Source organism: Dermacentor andersoni, chromosome 4 (assembly GCF_023375885.2).
Source record: "Dermacentor andersoni chromosome 4, qqDerAnde1_hic_scaffold, whole genome shotgun sequence".
NCBI classification, from domain to species: Eukaryota; Metazoa; Arthropoda; class Arachnida; order Ixodida; family Ixodidae; genus Dermacentor; species Dermacentor andersoni.
In genome coordinates, this window is record NC_092817.1 from 124,837,889 (window position 1) to 124,855,537 (window position 17,649).

A 17,649-nucleotide genomic window follows, 5' to 3' on the forward strand; every position below is an offset into this window, starting at 1 on the left:
CAAACGTCTCAACGCGCTCGCTTGCCGGCGAGGAGTTTATAACTCTAAGGACCACTCAGCCCCCTTCAACTGGACTGTAATGTTTTCGCATTCACAACTCATAACAAGTGCTTAGGTGTCCTCGGATTTTTTTTTTTTTAATTTGGCACCCAGAATCGCATCGCTGAAATCTAAGTCTGTCGCGCAGGCAAAGCTTAAGCAAAAGGAGCGTTGGTGTTAACTACGCATTTCCAATATACTACACCCTGAATGTCCTGACTACTAGCTATAGCTTATCTTGTCACAGACAATGAAAACGCAAATATAAAAAATAGCTACCTGAGTAGTCCGGCTGACGGACGACGCTGCCAAAAGTTTTCCAGTCCCCCGCCTCCCTTGACCCCAGCAAAGAGTTTCAAGAAAGTTGTCTCTCTGTCTCTCTTCCTGGGTAAAAAGAAAAAAAATAACATATGGTGATCTAACACATATGTTCGAATCTATGCGAAACAAAGTTCAAGTAAAGCTGTTAAATAAATGCTTTACAGCTAACGGCGATGCGAACCATTTGGTCGTGACACGTGCACACACAGAAAATTGCGATACGTATCAAGTAACATATAAGAATCTGTGCCTCTTGTGTCCCACTGGGACATACTCATTCTGGAGTACCGGCCAAGAGCAAGCGCAGCCGCAGTTGTATATACCTAATGACTAAATCAAATAATTCGCAAAATATAAGTAACCATTCCATTAACAGGTCGGTGTCGTTTAGATATATCTCTGAGCCGACATCACATCTTCAAGTTTTAGGTAGGAATCGTACTTTGTGGGGTATGCCTTTTCTTCTAGGTTTGGCCAAGAACCCAGTGTCATATACTGAGGGGCCGAATAAAAATGACAACCATTCCACTCTGTGAAGATGGAATGCCAGCGAAAGCACTTTGCTTTTCGCTCGACAGCTTTGACTCTCGCCAGCGTTCGCTGCCATTCCATCTTCCCAGAGTGGAATGGTTGTCATTTGTTTGAATTGGCTGATGATGGGAGTTGATATGTTTGAATGGATGATTTAGTAAAGACAGTAATTGATGTTCGATTGAGACTCTTTATATTGTCAGGGTAGTCACGATTGATATATATGTATGATCACTGTGATATACGTGCAACTAAGTGGTTTGACTGGCACCTAGAAAGGTTCTTGGCTAGAATCAAATCAATGCACGTCTGGTGATGCGCGGTAGGTATCATGAGGTTAGAGTAACATTGCAGGCCAAACTCTTCCAACATGTATTGCATGAACCATTTCTTCTTTTGCTTATAAATGTCCACGTTGAAGTCTCCGTTGATGATCACAGGTGTGGTATCACCCTTTCTAACCCACTGGAAATACGTGGTCATAAACTCCTTGATTTCGGACTTGGAAGTAGCCGACGAGATGTACATCATCGAGATCGCGATTCCTTCTTCCGTCTGTATAGCACAACATGTTATCCAGAAAGTCCCGTCGGAACTTGGCATACGCACCTTTGAAGTCGTTCACTCGGTCCATCCGGTACCTCTGCCGCCGTATTGCGTTGCGAGTTTGGCGTCGTTGCTCGTTCGGAGGTGCCCGGGCTCGCGATTGTCGTTTTACGTTCATATCGCGGGAACGTTCCTCGCCGGTGGTCGTTTCGCGCCGGCGCCGTTTACATTCTCGTTGATTCCGTCCGGCGCTACTCGCACGCATGTTCTTCGCGTATACGAACTATCCGTGTCCGCCCCATCGATAACGCAGCTGTTGAATGGCTTGCACACCCTTCATCAATGGCTCATACCCGACCCCTGCGTATGTGCCATTGAGCTTGGACCCTTTCTGCAATATCACCAGTATCGGCCCACATGATGATTCTTTCTGTTGCCGGACGCCGAAAAATCTACGGAAGGTTAGTCATATACAGCTTTCGCTGTAAAAAAAGAAAATTCAGTGCCTTTCCACTCTGTGAAGAAGGATAACCAGCGAAGCTCTACTGTGTGATAATTATATTGATTCAATAAAGGCATATACACATAACTTCGTTGTTGTTCTCGTTTTTTTATTTCTCTGACTTCGTCACCATGGTGACCATTACTTTTTGGTCACTGCCACATACTGCAATCGGTTGCACTTGGACACTAGCCACGTTCTTGCCGAATGTTCACTTCAGTGAAACCCCTCACTCCAAACCTTTCCAACATGAAGGAGATTAACCACGTTCCATCGTTTCGCCAAAATTTCACCAAAAATTAATTTGACAAAGGGAGGGCGTTGCGTACTTAGACATGGCCGACGCGGCTCAATATGTAGTAACTCAGTTCTTATGAGCTTGATATCCGATACGGGTTGTATTTGAACCTAAGATGTTAAACTTATTTTTGCAAGTTAGCGGACTCCTTAAAGCCTGCTTCACCTCCACCATGGGTCGGCCCGGTATCGCGCAATCTTCGGGATCGGCCCATGTACTCGGGAGAAATTTTCTATCTACACCGCTCGATAGACACACGAAATTTCTTCCAGAACCTAGCCATATACAGCTTCGCTGTTAAAGAAATCTGCTAAATATATTCTAATAAATATAATAAATATATCTGCTAATAAGTGCGTTTTAGAGAGGTCTGTGAGGCCACACTGTATTGCTACTGCAAAAACCCGGAGACCAGCTCCGCACGTCCTAATGGAATGCGAAGGGATTCACCCACTGAGACCCGCAGGTAACGTACTCCTTCCAGGAGCGCTTGGATATGAAGTGGACGGAAGCATCAACCGGTCAGCAGTCGAGATAAGCAAGAGACGTTTTGAGTATCAGTGGAAAAAAGCAGAGAAGAGATTGAAACGACTGGATCTGTTACAGGCATAGGTATCAGTACAAGTTAGATATAGAGAGGTTTTGAGGAAGATAAATAAAGAATAAAGAGATGTATGCAAAAATGCTAGAATGAAAAGCATGTATAGCATACCTGAGTAATTCAAGCAGGCTAGGTGACTATTTGTCACTTCCCCGTTTCAAAGGGGATGCCAATAAATCATCATCATCATCATCATGGAGTGTAGTGTAGTGGAGAAAGAATTGGCGAACGACCATGTCAGTGCCAGCAGCTGCCAATCTACGTGCAACAAATTTTAAATTTTTTTTTTAGCTGCTATCACTCTTAGGGTACTTCGCGCACTTTCCAGAGACTATCTATCTATCTATCTATCTATCTATCTATCTATCTATCTATCTATCTATCTATCTATCTATCTATCTATCTATCTATCTATCTATCTATCTATCTATCTATCTATCTATCTATCTATTGTGGGAGATATGAGGGTTCTCCTCCGTACTCTTGGGACAAAGGAACGACAACACAGTAGTGCAAACAATCACAAGGGCATTTATTGCACCTTTCATAGATCAATGCCTGCTAGCCGATTGCTATCCCCAAAACATGCCGATGGGCGCGCGACAAATCTAGAAGTCCGACTTACCGCGACCGCATTGCGAGCGAATATGTTCGCCCCATGCTGGATCCCAACGCCTGGTCGTTCGCGTGTACAGTCACGCGAATGGTGGCACGTTCGAAGGCGGCCACGCGAGACAGTCTCGCAGAAGCATGGTCGCCGCACGCGCGGGCGGCACGTCCGCTCCCGCTCGCTTCCCGAACCCAAAGAGCGCAAGCGCCTTCCTTTCGGCGCCCAAGTAACCTCGCCTGTCGGCGGCGTTAGCAGCGCAACACTAGCGCCATCTCTCGCACTGCGCTTCAACCACTCCGAGCGCCGCGGGCGCCAGGCCACGCGGCGGGCGAAGCCGCCCTGCAGGAGACGCGCGAGAGTCACGCATCCCCACACTATGTATGTATGTATGTATGTATGTATGTATGTATGTATGTATGTATGTATGTATGTATGTATGTATGTATGTATGTATGTATGTATGTATGTATGTATGTATGTATGTATGTATGTGCGGAAAGCAAAATGCTTTGCTTTCCGCATCAATAGCGATGATAGTGCTGCTTGCGACCACTGCGGGAGCCAGTAAGCTATTAAGTCCTACTCGGCTTACGGAATAAATAAATGTTTCGCTGAGTTCGTACTTCTTGAGCCACTACAGCGCTATTGTATGTATTGTACTGTATGTATTGTATGTATCTAACAGGGCAACATCGCGTATTTGTGTCTGTCACAAGAATGTCCCTTGACTCCGCTTTCAAGCTCTCAGGCTATATTTAGGGACTGGAAAACCAAGTGTGGCCTGGCTGCCAGAGGTCATTTCCGATAGGCAAAATGGCTAGCACACAGCTTGAAACAACACTATGCCGGGCTGTCTTAACGAAGGCAGTGGCTCCAATGGGAAGGATCCTTGAGTTCTTCAATTTCAGCAAATCTATTTGAAGTCGCATTGCTCTCACCCGGTGGTGCATCCATTGTCATAGCGGAGAGAGAGACGTCAAAGTCAAACCCATCAAAAAATTTGATGGTTGAATTTCTAATGTATCTATGATGAAATAAGCACGTCAAGGCGCCGAGTAATTGTGCTGTGAGGTAAAGGTATGGTTATAAAATGGCTTATGGAGGAAGTACACGCGTTTTAACCATTATAAATTGCAAAGTAACACAGGAGAACTGAAATACATTGGGTTACGGCGCTGTGCTCTTCTCGGCTGGCATCAGTCTTGTACGAGCGTATTACGTCGGCAGCTTTGCTTTAGTCCTGTGGTATTTTTTCTCTGATGACATGATCCCAAGCACCGCAAGTCGCGCTTCGCGGTTCCACGTGCGTAATCAGGCATATTGAAAGCATGATAATTTGACGTCAATTATTTCGGTTCACATAGCCGTTTTGAAATGCACTAACACGGAACTGTCCATTTTATGACGATTCCCTTCAACTTTTCAGTATACGCATGTGTCCTAAAAGCTGGTAATTAAGAAGTTAACTCTCACAATTAGGTAATTAAGTAAATGTATTGCTTAGGACTTTCTTGCAAATGATGTCCACATGTGCAGATAATTAATCTGTAGTGACGTAACCCGACTAACCTTTGCTGGCTTTTAAAGAAGAAAGTGCTCGAAGTAAAAAAATAAACAAACATTGTGCATTGCACCGTTACGTATGCTTGCAATGACTTCAACTCCGTCGATATTATTCCCTACTTTTCCCGAATATTCTAAACATCTCATATGCATACTTATCTAGATTGCTGACAAGTCAACACTCCAATCAAACTTTGAATCCCTGCGCTTCTGGAAAGTGGATGTTCCCTATATATGCGTCTTGCTTGGTGAATATCTCGGTGTTCCATTACGATGTGCTGAGTAGTCTCATCCGGTTGCAAATATTGACACGCGTAGATTGCTTACCTTTTACCAGCGACCGTTTCTCACCAGCTAACAAGCCCAACTTCCCACACTTCTACGTGTAAATAAATAAAAAAAGTGCTACAAGGTTATTGCTCGGAGCAAGACGCGCCTTCACGTATCCTAACTTTCTCGCTTGCCGTCGCCAATTATAGAGAGGAAGGAGACTTTCGAATTAAACTTGCATCCGCGACGCGTATAGTGGTGTACATTCTGGAACATGCACGAGCACTAGACATGACGCTGGAACGTACGGTGCCACGTACGAGTCATTTATAACTTGCCGACGCGCACTTCACCCGTAATACTTAGCGATCTGAAATCAAGTACTCTTTACTTCGCACGGCGCGTACACAATAAGCAGAAAGCCGCGCGACATGGACTCGAGCTGCTAAGAAGACGAGCAGCTGGCTTGGCGATGCAACCCTTTTGAAAAGCCCTAACTGCCGTTTTTGAATCGCTGTAGGTCTCGGACCCACGACCGTCTAGCAGGGCGAGGGCGATGGCGGCTTGCTCGGCGACTCCGGGTTCTGAAGTGCGAATGGAGGCGCTATTAGAAATCTTGCCGCTGGAGTCGACCACAACGATGACAAACGTCTTCCCATCGCTGTACTCCGCGGCGTCGACGAAGCTTGCTCTAATGTCTCGTTGCTTGATCTGTTTGAGGATGACTGCTGCTCTGGCCTTGCGTCTGCCCTCGTTGTAGACGGGTGGACGTTTCGGGGCACAGGGGCCACTTCGAACTTGTCTCGAATGCACCTAGGGATCAGGGTACTGACCATCGGGAATTCTGCAGGGTGGTAACCCAACTCTTAGAGGATGTGTTTACCTGCCGCTGTGGTGCTCAGGCGAGTGAGTTGCGCGCGTTCCTGGGCTTCGGCAATCTCCTCGGCGGTGTTATGCACCCCCAGCTTGAGAAGATCCTCGGTATGGGTCCTGATGAGTAGCCCGAGAGCCCTCTTGACTACTTTGCGGATGAGAGCGTTGAGCTCGTCTCGCTCTGCTCTGAGCCAGTTGTGCATAAAAATTGTGTACGTGAAGTGGCATAGTACGAAGGCATTGATGAGCCTGAGGATATTGTTTTCCTTCAGACGAAGGCCACGCATGATGCTTGCCGAGGAAACAATGTTGGCGAGAGGCGTATGCGCGGAGAAGTGCGGCACATTATGTATCCCCCCTTACACTATGCCTTCTCGAAAGCCTGTAAGGTACATGTAAATAAATAAATAAATAAATAAACAAATAAATAAATAAATAAATAAATAAATAAATAAATACATTTTCGGCTTCGTACTTCCTGTGTCACAGTGCCACGTCCTTTCTGGGGCATTCATTGTTAAAAACGTTTACACCCTTTGGGTCGTATCTTGCCCCACAACAATAATCGTCGTCTGCCTTGCCCGCATTTCCTTTCCTCAACGCTGCGAGCCCAGGTACTTCCAAGTCACGAACGGCTTGCGCATTGTCAGCATGACAGAGCAATCTCGACAGGAACGCTGCGAGCGCTGAGTTTTCAAGGAAGGAAACGCAAGCAAGGCAGATGACTATTGCTGCGGGAGAAGATGAGCGCCAAAAGTTGTAAACTTTTCTAAGAGGGTCGGTTGAGAATGGGAACATACACAGTTGAACGCACCCAGTTGCACATACGTAGTGCCGAAGTTGCCTGTTCGGACTCATACCCAGTGGCATATATGTGGCCAGTGACCCAGGTTGCTTACTATAGGCCGCACTGCAGTCAGCACATATCCAGAGACCCAAGCTATCCATATACATCCATATACAGGGCGTTCCACGTAACTTGTGCCAAAAATTTAATAACACTGGAGTGCCACGTAACGGGACAGAACCAGTGTAATGTTGTTCACCGTCAGTTGGAGCAAATCAGAATATATTTTCTATTTCACATTATTAGATAACTAAGTATTATTAATTTATGAACTTCATTAAATATTACATTCAAAGGAACAGTATGAATGAGAAAAATTGTAGACCATTCTGAAAAATTGGCGATCCAGCTTTCTGTTGCTGAATGCATACTGCATTTATTTATTTATTTTATTTATTGCTTACCTGCATCGCCCCGTAGGGCAGTACTGCAGGGAGGTTATAGAATTAACTAGGTACATGAACAATTATTTCAGTGCGTGAAAAAAAAAAGTAACATTTGATGTGATACATGCAATGCTCGATATAAAACTTCTAATCTCGAACAGTTCTAACAAAACAGGAATAACGCAAGACGTCACCCCTACAAGAAAATTCCCTGACCTTCAAACAGTGGTCCAGTCGCTTTTATACATTGTGTGGAGCCTGCACATATTGTTTACGGTTTATGCCTGCTTTAGAATAATAAATATCGTGGGGAAATTTTAATCAGTCATGCCTTTTATGGTCCTTCAGCTCTTGCCATTTAAGTTTATGTTTGCTTTCTGTCGTGCTAAGCTGCCGGCTGTAGTTACCAAGAACAAATCTAACCACCATATTCTGGATTTTTTCTAATTTATTTACAAGCTCAGATGTATGTGGGCGCCAACAAACACATCCTTATTCAAGTATTGAGCCTACATAACTGAAGTACATCTGCCTTTCTATGTTACTCTGTACATTACTAAAATTCCGCCAAAAGAATACCAAAACTGATGCTGCCTTATTTACAATATACTTAACAAAGATTGTTCCATCGTAAGTCAAAAGTAAAAAAGACGCATAGGTATTTAAATTCCTTGCTTATGTTCAGAGTAAAATCATGAATTGTATACCTATATAGATGATTATCGCGGTTTCTTGTGAAGGTGCCGTGAACAGCTTTATCTATAGTTAATCACATATCAGAACGCACGCACCAGTCTGCTATAGTATTTAAATCAGCTTGCAGGATTTGTAATTCACAAATGGCATCTAACCCTCTATGAGCAACACGATCGTCGGCAAACACCCTGAATGAAGACTGTATACCAATTTAAATACCATTAATATACAACAAAAACAACAGTGGTCCCAACGCTGAGCCTTGGGGAACTCCCGACGTAACCGGTGCATATTGTGAAGCTATACCGTTCAGAACAACAGCCTGTTTCCGCAATGTTTAACAGTGTAAGCTGTTACAGGCTCGTTGCAATACCGTTTCGGTTGGCGATATGGGGGGGGGGGGGAGGGGGGGCTCCATTTGCAAATGTCTATGCCACGGCTGCCCGCCGGAATCTTCAGTCTTGATGCTTCTGTTCCCAGCTGGGCTCAGCAGGGTCATTTCGCTTAGTCCAGGACTCCGTTGGCCTCAGCTACCAGTTCATGCCGGGATCGAACCCTGTCTCGCTACGCGAGAGTCAGTTACTGTAACACTCAGCCACGTCAGCGCTTACTATAGCTTGTGGCGGAAAGATGCCCTCGCGACCGAGAGCGCGAGGAGAAACGTTGTATAAGATGCGAGCCGAGCAGCGTCGATACATGCACACTTTTCATTGCAGTTGCAAAATATTACACCAGGTGACAAGCCATGTAGCAGTTGGACAGGTAGCGGTAAAAAAAAAAAAAAAAAAGAATTCCAGGCCTAGTTCACCGTGGGGCTTAATATGCACGGTACAAGGTAAATAGAGAAGTCTTGAAGAAGTAAAAGAGACTAAGGAGATGTATACAAAAATGCTATAATGAAATACATGTATAGCATAGCTGATTAAATCAAGCAGCCTAGGTAGCTGTTTGTCACCGTCTCGTTTCGGAAGGAATGCTGTTAAATCATCATCACCATCATTAGCATCGCATCGTGTCATTTATCGCGCGATGCGACATGCGCGCCACGTACCGTCAAAACGCGCAAACTTTGCATTGCGGTTGCGTTATCTTTTCACCAGGTTTCCCAACACGTAGCAGTTGCATATGCAATTGCATGCTGCATGTAGCGTGACCTGATTGACTCGAGCAGGCTAGCTGACTGTCATCACCCTGTTTCGAAGGGGATGCCAATAAACCATCATTACCACCAACAGCATCGGGAGGTGCCACATGTCCATTTAGGGATGTGACATGTGCGCCACATAGTCTGGATACCCGTGTTTACCCTTCGGTACGCGTTATGGCGCCTCCTCGCGAGGTACAAACCGCTGCTGAAGAAGCGAACCGTGGAGCTACGCGCGCGGCTGCAACCAGGCAACGTCGGGCTCGGCAGACCGCTGTGCAGAGAACAGCACAAGCCGCAGCTCGCCGTCGACGCAGGGCGTACCTTAGAGATCGTTCTCGTGAAAAGGACACACAGAAACTTCGCCGCAAGGACCCTCTAGTGCGTGCTGCTGAAAATGGAGCTCCTATTGAGGCGCTCCTCCAGCTTACACAACGCTGTGACTGTGATGCTTGTGCCATGCAGGCATGCGACTTTTATTCAGACACGAATGAATATTTAGTGGATATCTTTCTTTCCATCGAATAGTCGCACATACCCAGCGACTCAAATTGGGCTGTTCGTTAGTTACTATCTCTGTTCCCTCAGCCCTACAGCCCTACGCTGTATTCAGTGGCCCGAATCGGAGGGGAAATGGTTATATTCCGCCAATGGTTTTCCGCTAGAGTGGCAGTAATTTCACGTTAAAGAACACCAGCAATCCTCCCACACAGCATCAGCTATTGGATGTTCAACAAACACGTCTCAAGATATATAAAGTGCTCACAGGAAGCGCAACATTACATGGTCATGAAATGTGCAGCACAGAAGCTTTGTGTTCGAAAATGAAAACGCTTGTCCGAGCCACACGCCAGCGACACTAAAGGTGCCGAAATTGCGCGAGAACGGCACTGGGAAGTAACACTAGGCTTTCGATGAGCAACACTGCTATCCTACAAAACATGAGCGCTTTAAACGATACCCATACATGCCGTTAGATAAATATGTCGAGGAAAGCCCCATAGTGTGAGAGCACCAGCAACAAACGTTGTAAATAGCAAATGACTGTCAATAAGGAAAGCGTAAAAAGTTATAAAGACTACACAAATGCACTGAATCAAAAGTCGTAGCAGGGGAGCCGGGATTTCGCACGTTGCCTGAGCAAGGAGGTAGACTCGAAGACAGAGCTTCAGAATGAAGGTATTGATGCATCACTAGTTTTTACAGCACGCGCGAAAAGAACTGCAGGGCACGGAATAGTCACATGGTGTTGCACTTTGTCAGAGGGTTCATCGGCGTCCCAGGAGCGCACTCAAACGCTTGGGCGAACTCGTCCACATGCTGCAAGTGGGCGTTGCACTGCGCGCCATCGTCGGCTTCTTCGTCGCTGCCTGGACACAGTGAGTAGCATGACGCCAAGAAGAACAATTGCGGGCCCGTGTAAGCATCGAGACCACTGACGGCCACGTCGCGCGATGACCGGTCGTGTTCGTAGGCATCGAGCGACGCCTTGGTTGCCAGCACCCGCCACATTATTACTTCTTCTTCGATGGCTCCGCTGAGAGCGTACAACGAGCCGTTCTTGAGGCAGCGCAGGCCGGCCTCTAGATTTTCGTTACCAGACACCGATGCCCCGTACGCCTTGAAGAAGAGCTGGGCAAGCGCATACGCGGCGAAGCCCCCTGTACCTGCGTAGTTGAGCGCCGTGGAAGCGCTTCCGTAAAAATACGGAAACGTGAAGGCATATGGCATGAGAGCGAAATCGTTTTCCAGCAATACCAGCAACTGGGCAGATTCGATCGCGGAGTAGGCTTTGGACCGGAGGGACACGCTTTGTGAATTTGGGACAGGCACTTTTACGATATTGCGAACGAGAGAGTTAGACATGTCGGCCACGTGATCACCAGCTTCCTTCACGGTGTCGTTGAGAATTACGAGCAGCGGCATCTCTCCCGAGACCGGCTCCGTCGTCACCACCACACTCGCGTCGAAATGCTTCCACTGTTGAAGGCGTAGTAGGAATGCTTTACGCACAGCGCTGATCAGATTGTGCGCACGGAGCCACGGTTTAGCTGCCAACACGACGTCGGTGTAGGGGGAAAATATCTGACTGCCGGCGATGAGAAAGGCCTTGGCAAGGCACGACGCACCTTGTCTTAATTGAGCCTCTTCTTCGCTCCCGTAGAAGTTGAGCTGCAGCTGCTGGTTGGCGTACAACGCGGCGATCTGCACCACGGACCAGGAGACGAAGGCGTGCATGTCATCTTGGCCGATGGTCGCCCAGAGTTTCCAAACTTTCCGGACGAACGACTCCGATCGGGTCGAGACGACGAGATGGCTGGTCTTGTGCGGGCGCTGAGAAGGGCCCAGTGCTTCCCACCAATCCTGCTCCGTTGCGTTGGTGACGTCACTAAATATCAGCGCCTTGTCGAGCGCCACCGCGTACCGTGAACGCTGCACTTTCCGCGGGAGCCTGAGGAATGCGGCAGTGTCGAGGTCGTTCACTGTATCGAAGTCCAAGACGTCGTCGTCGCTCGCCTTAAACTCGAACTTGAGGGTTTCAAAGTAAGCCTCGCGCTCCTGAATCCCGCCGAACAACTCGAGGAACTTGTCGTGGAGATAGGAGAACATTGCGTTTACTTCCATCTGGACCACCAGGTCTCTGCCCTCCGATCGCACGATCACGTCGAACGGGGCGCCCCAGCGAAGCACGAGCGACGAGCGCAGTACCGTGCGCACAACGTCGGGCGTCGGTGACCTGCGAGGCCAAACGATGCCTTCTTTGCGCAATGCATCCCGCACATTCTGCAGCTCGTTGCGCTCTCCGGTCCTGACGAGATGGCAGCTGCGGTACAACATGGCCGCCTTCTGCCTCGCGTCCTGCTGGTCCCGCTTCTCTGATACGGCAAAGCTCAGCAATGATTCGCCGATGTCCTCTAGCGCTTCGATGAAGGCCATCTCGCGTACCGTCAGTGCGTGCCTAGTGCGCCACCCATCGCAGACAAAGCGACCAAAGTTCTCGCACGGCTGCACGGAGGCGTTCATCGACGTCTGTAAGCTCTTGGCGAACTCGACGCAGGCGGGTGTCATGCATGGCTGGTTCGCGTATCTCTTGCGGTAGGTGTAAAAGGCGAGCAGCAGGAGTACCAGGAAACATGCGGAGGCAACGGTGAATGTGGCAATGCAGGACATGCTCAATCGGTGTCTCTGTAAAGTAATGGTATGAATTCGTTCAAATCGAGCAATATTACATATATGCTGTAGACCGGCGGTGAAGTCTGGTGCAAACGGTAGCAAGCGAAAGGTCTATATGTATCAAGCTGACACTGATGTGAACCCACACAAACGAAGTGGTTTACGCTGCCATAATAGCAACGAATAAAATTCACGGATAAAGCAGTGTTGCGTGCAAAACGATATCTAGACATTGTAAAAATAAAGACAGGAGTTGCAAGCTAAATTATAAATGTACAACGTATGAGTTATCAATCTACAATAAGCACTAAGAAAACAAGGTAAAAAGTAAAAAAAAAACGACAGTTCGATCAGTGATAATTGCTAGAATCGCCGCATATTTCACCCGGCTGAATGTTAACCAACAGATGCAAGGCAGTGTAGAACGATTTATATCGAGGCCCATAATCTACCCTGGACATGCACTCTTATGGTGGAGGAGAGTATAGATGCCGTGAAAAGGGTTTATATTGAGATAAAATGTTGGGAGTACTTGCGTCTACATACGATTTCAACTCAGCTGTGCTCTGAGTATATCAATTCTGTTATCATAGGTAATGCGATCAGCATTCTTAGGGAACTTCATGCACTATCAGATAACTTTATATCTAACCATTTTCCCTCCTATTTGGCCACCTGGTTTAATTGATACGCCATCGGGCTGTTGTGTTGAGGGAACAGAGTTCAAAACCAACGATCGGCCCGATTTGGGTCACTGGGTATGTGCGACCATACAATGAAAAAAAAAAATCTATCCATTAAACATTTATTCGGTGGTGCTGAGCGAAATCGAACCCGCATCACGTATACTCAGAAAACCTTGGCTGAATATAAGCCCTTTTCCCAGTGATCCCGCGGGCGCATCACGTTTGATCATGATGTGATGCGCCCATTGTTTGCCGCAGCTGCCTCTGTTGCCTCCGTGTTTACAAAGGATGTGTATGACAGTGATGTGCACAGTGTGCACACCACTGTGCACAGTGTGCTGTGCACCAGTGTGCACAGCAAACCTCTGTTTCAGATAATATTGTAAACGGTGACTGGGTGGACAACACGGAACTATGGCCACAGCTTCAGAGGACACGTAAGCGCTTTCTGAACTCATTGCGCCTTGTCTAGACGGCGAAAGCAGCGGATATACTCTGCGTGTAAAAGAAGCGGGGCTAGCAATGTATTCCCTGCTGCCCAAACTTTCCACTTCTGCATTAAATCAAGATCTGAATAATTTGCGATTCATTCTTTATTGGCCACTCACTTGAAGCAGCGGCTTGTCATGTGTCTGACTCAACAACGTTCCTCGGTGCTGCCATTATCTGATTGTTTATTTTTTGCCTAATCCCTCGCGTGTGAACTCAGCTGCGGCATATTCGTTCTTTGCGCGCAGAAGCCTTGGAACGTACATGTTCCGTACTTTTTGATAACTTGTAGCAAATAGATAGTATTATCGCTAGTCCCTCGCTTACTCAATGGACCGTTACGAAACGTTCAGCTTCGAACGTTCGTGTGCTGTCGTTGTAGTCTGTCACACACGCTTCCGCCATTGATAGAAGAGCGCGCCCACGAACTTATTCTTCGTAAGTTCGCGATAGAGTGCGCATAAGTTTAGTGTGAGTTCTTGTGGATGTGTGTAGACAATGTGCGAGGAACTCTGCCAGGAAGCGGTGCTACTACCTTTGTCACACTGTAGCGAGAGATACTCTTCCCTGGTGTTTCGGGGTTGAATTCTATTGTTCGGAGGTTAGCGATACAACGCTGGAGGATGACTGAATTTCTTTTATCCCCGAGAAGATCCGTACATCGTGAAGGGCCGGCAACACAGACAATTCTTGCATAGCAGCGGTCCGTCAACTTGGCCACACAGATTCATTCCATTCCTTAATATGCCAGTTACCATTTTCTGCAGTCAATAACTACAGCACACGTCTTATCTCTACTCTTCCACATATTGCAGAATGAATGGAGCTCAGTGCGTTAACGATCATCCAGGTGCCTTTCCGACAGCTGATCGGGATATAGCAAGGTAGAAGCGGTATAATGGTTTCGCATTTGCGTGCTATCGCTTGAGGCGACGCTTGAAGAAACGTGTGGCGTGCTTCCGCAAGCGTCATTAACAAACTACTCCGCGAAAAGGGTTGATTTATTCGGGCGCCAACTTCGCGACGCCGACGCTAGATGGCGCAGCTTGTTCGGAGGGAATAGAGTTACTGTATATACTACCGTAGGTAGTATATACAGTAAGGTAGTAAGGTAGTATATAGGTAGTAAGGTAGTAGTATATAGGTAGTAGTATATAGTAGTATATAGGTAGTAAGGTAGTATATAGGTAGTATATACTACCGTAGGCAGTATATACAGTATATACAGCATATACAGTTACCTGTGGTAGCATATACAGTAACTATAGGAGGGAAGCTTGAGAGAGGAATATGGCAGCATGCACACCCCATGCATAAGGGGTCTCCGCGGCGGCAAAACGGTGTGCCGCTGCACTGGCTCAATGATAATCGCATTAACGACGACATTTTTTGTAAGATGTATTCTGCAGGATTTTTTTAATTAGCGATTTTTGAATGGATGCCGTTCTGATCACGTTTCCGCCTTCCTCGGGACATTTGTCTTTAAATGTTTACAGATCACGTCAAAATAAGCCATTCTTTAATGTAATCGCGTTGCGGAAACTTTACTATTTCAGTAATCAATATTTCTCTTCGGAAACATCAGACCGAAGCATGTCCCATTCTGGCTAATTTTATAAAACCAATCGGATTCAGGTTTTCGTGACCTTTGTCGTTTTAATGTTCATTTTCGTCTTCGCCGCAGCCCGCGACCAATGTCTTCTATCTTTTATACGACTGTCTAAAGTTAACGCTGTGATAATAGATTATACTACCATTGCAGCGTCTTAATGAATGACTCTTATACATCGATTGTCAGCAATAAGCACTGTGATGATAGAGTATACTACAACTGCAGCGCATTGAATACAAAACGAAATAAGTTAACAAGAAATGTGGCAGAATTGACACACACTATACTAAATATGGCGCGCAGTTGACGTAGACCACTGGGCATCTCTACTGAACGTACCCACAAGGTCTGATCCCGAATACGCGCTGTCGATTGTAGGACACCAGACAGCAACGACGGTGACGTCGGGAATGCTTCTCCACTGTCCACATAATTGCTAACGCAATAACAGTTAGGGCACATTCACACCGGCGACTGACAGTGGTCGCGCGACCAAGTTGGTCGCAAAGCGACCAGTCGCAAATGGTCGCAAACGGTCGCCTTTCTTGAAAAGCGACCATTTTGGGCCAGTCGCTCTCTGCGCGATTTTTCAGTCGCGCGACCGTGGTCGCAAAACTGATAAACCAATCAGCGGCGCACCGGAAGTGATCTTTCGTGTGTCTACATCCGGCCTCCTCCGGCGTCGCGTTCAAATTCCGCGTAGATTCCGAGAGTTCTCGCTGAGAACGATAATCTCCGGGATTGCGACTTGCGGGTCGCGCTCAGCCGGGCTTGCCGGTGTGAGCATCAGTCGCCTTCGGTCGCTTTTTGATTGCGAGTCGCAAATGGTCGCGCGACCTCCTCAAGTCGCCGGTGTGAATGTGCCCTTAAGCCTGCCAGCCTCGTAGTTTTCACTTTGGCACACAATATTTAACACAACGGATAAACGAAAGCACATGAAAATGTGCTATTAGCTATCTTTTTAAGGTATTTCGAAATGTCATCTTTAGGCAATCTGACTCTTGCGGTACTCGATCACATATCGCACTTAAGTGAGTTTTGTTCTCATTATAGCACAATTGCTGGTGAGGTTTCGCTAGCAGGCGTTCTCAGAGGCATGCTAGCGTGCCATTAGATTAAGCAATTCGAAGGCCCGTGTATGTAAACTGTCGGTTAATCTTTTCGCAGAGTGCTTTTCAGCATGCCCCACAAATGCACTGCATTGCTATTTGACGTACATGGAATACGTTTGAAGGTCGCCTGTCCATCCACGCCCGCTCAGCGACGGCTCCGTGCTGCTTCTGGAGCATCGACCGTTGATAAGCGCTGCGTACTGTGGCGTCGCTGTTGCGCTCCGAGATGCGCGACTTGTTTCTGGATAAAGGGGCCGTGCTGGCGTCCTTGTGAGCCACGAGCTGCCGGTTTTCTGCTTGTGTCGGTCCTGTCCTGTACGCTGGGTCTGGAGACGCGACCGAGACCACAATCGTGTCTGCCTTGCCCGAGAACGCCTCTTCGCTCATCAACTGCGACAGAGCTCTCTCCCTGACGACGGCGTCAAGACTCGACTTGCGGCCATCAGCGGCCGGAAGTGGTTTGGCGGGCGCAGCGTCGTGCCCAGTGTGGCGACTGGCGGAGCTGACCGCAGGGGGTCCGTGCATTCGCCCGCTCGGTGTAACGTTAGTCGCGGGATGATCATTGGAGATGCCCGGATGCGGCGCGCGCCTTGCCGAGGGATCGCTTCCCTGGTTCGCGGCAGTTGACGACAGCGGTTCGACTTCCTGGCAGACAGCAGGGACGACTCGCTCGTTGTTACTCAGACGGACGCTATCCTGGCTGGCTGAGGGTCTGTCCGAGCCTTGTGCCAGCTCTTGCGTCTGGTCCCCTTGTCGGGTGCCGTCCACGGGCCTGGACTTTTCCTGGTTTTTCGCCGCCGAGCTCTCGGTCGTTTTATGCGGTGGCCCCTCGGCAGCTGGCGGGCTCGTAACGGAGAAACCACCGCCTGCTTGGGAGCGCTTCCGTGTGGCCGACTTCATTTTCTTCTTGGTCGTTTCCTTTGGCACATCAGATTGCTCTTCGCCGTCGCGTCGTTTCCGCGGCTGCTTGGCCGGCGACTTGGACCTTTGAGGCGGATCGGCAGACTTCGAGGCGTCGGCTGCCGCAGCGTCTTCTTTCATTTTGCTTAGGTAACGGCGGTGAAGGTATTTTCAGACGACGTTCTCAGCAAGCGAGCTTTGCTCTGACCGCTCGTGGGCACAGCTTCTCTTCTTCTGCTTCTTGCATGCGCCCTCATCCATGCCACTCACCCACTACGACGAATCGAGTATTATTATTAAATATTGTTATTATTATTAATATTATTATTTGATGTAGTTTGCAAAGAGGTCTTCACTACAATGTTCACGCAGATGGGCATACCTTCTTCCATCACTGCTCTGGCGTCTAATTAATTATGCAATAGATCATGCTTCGTTGGCATTAAAGG

The 17,649-nt window shown here is 47.6% G+C and overlaps 1 pseudogene; it reads left to right on the forward strand.

The window, feature by feature from the left end:
* The first annotated feature begins 2,274 nt into the window (after window positions 1–2,274).
* LOC126537637 (U2 spliceosomal RNA) lies at window positions 2,275–2,456 on the forward strand (annotated as a pseudogene).
* Window positions 2,457–17,649: the final 15,193 nt, after the last annotated feature.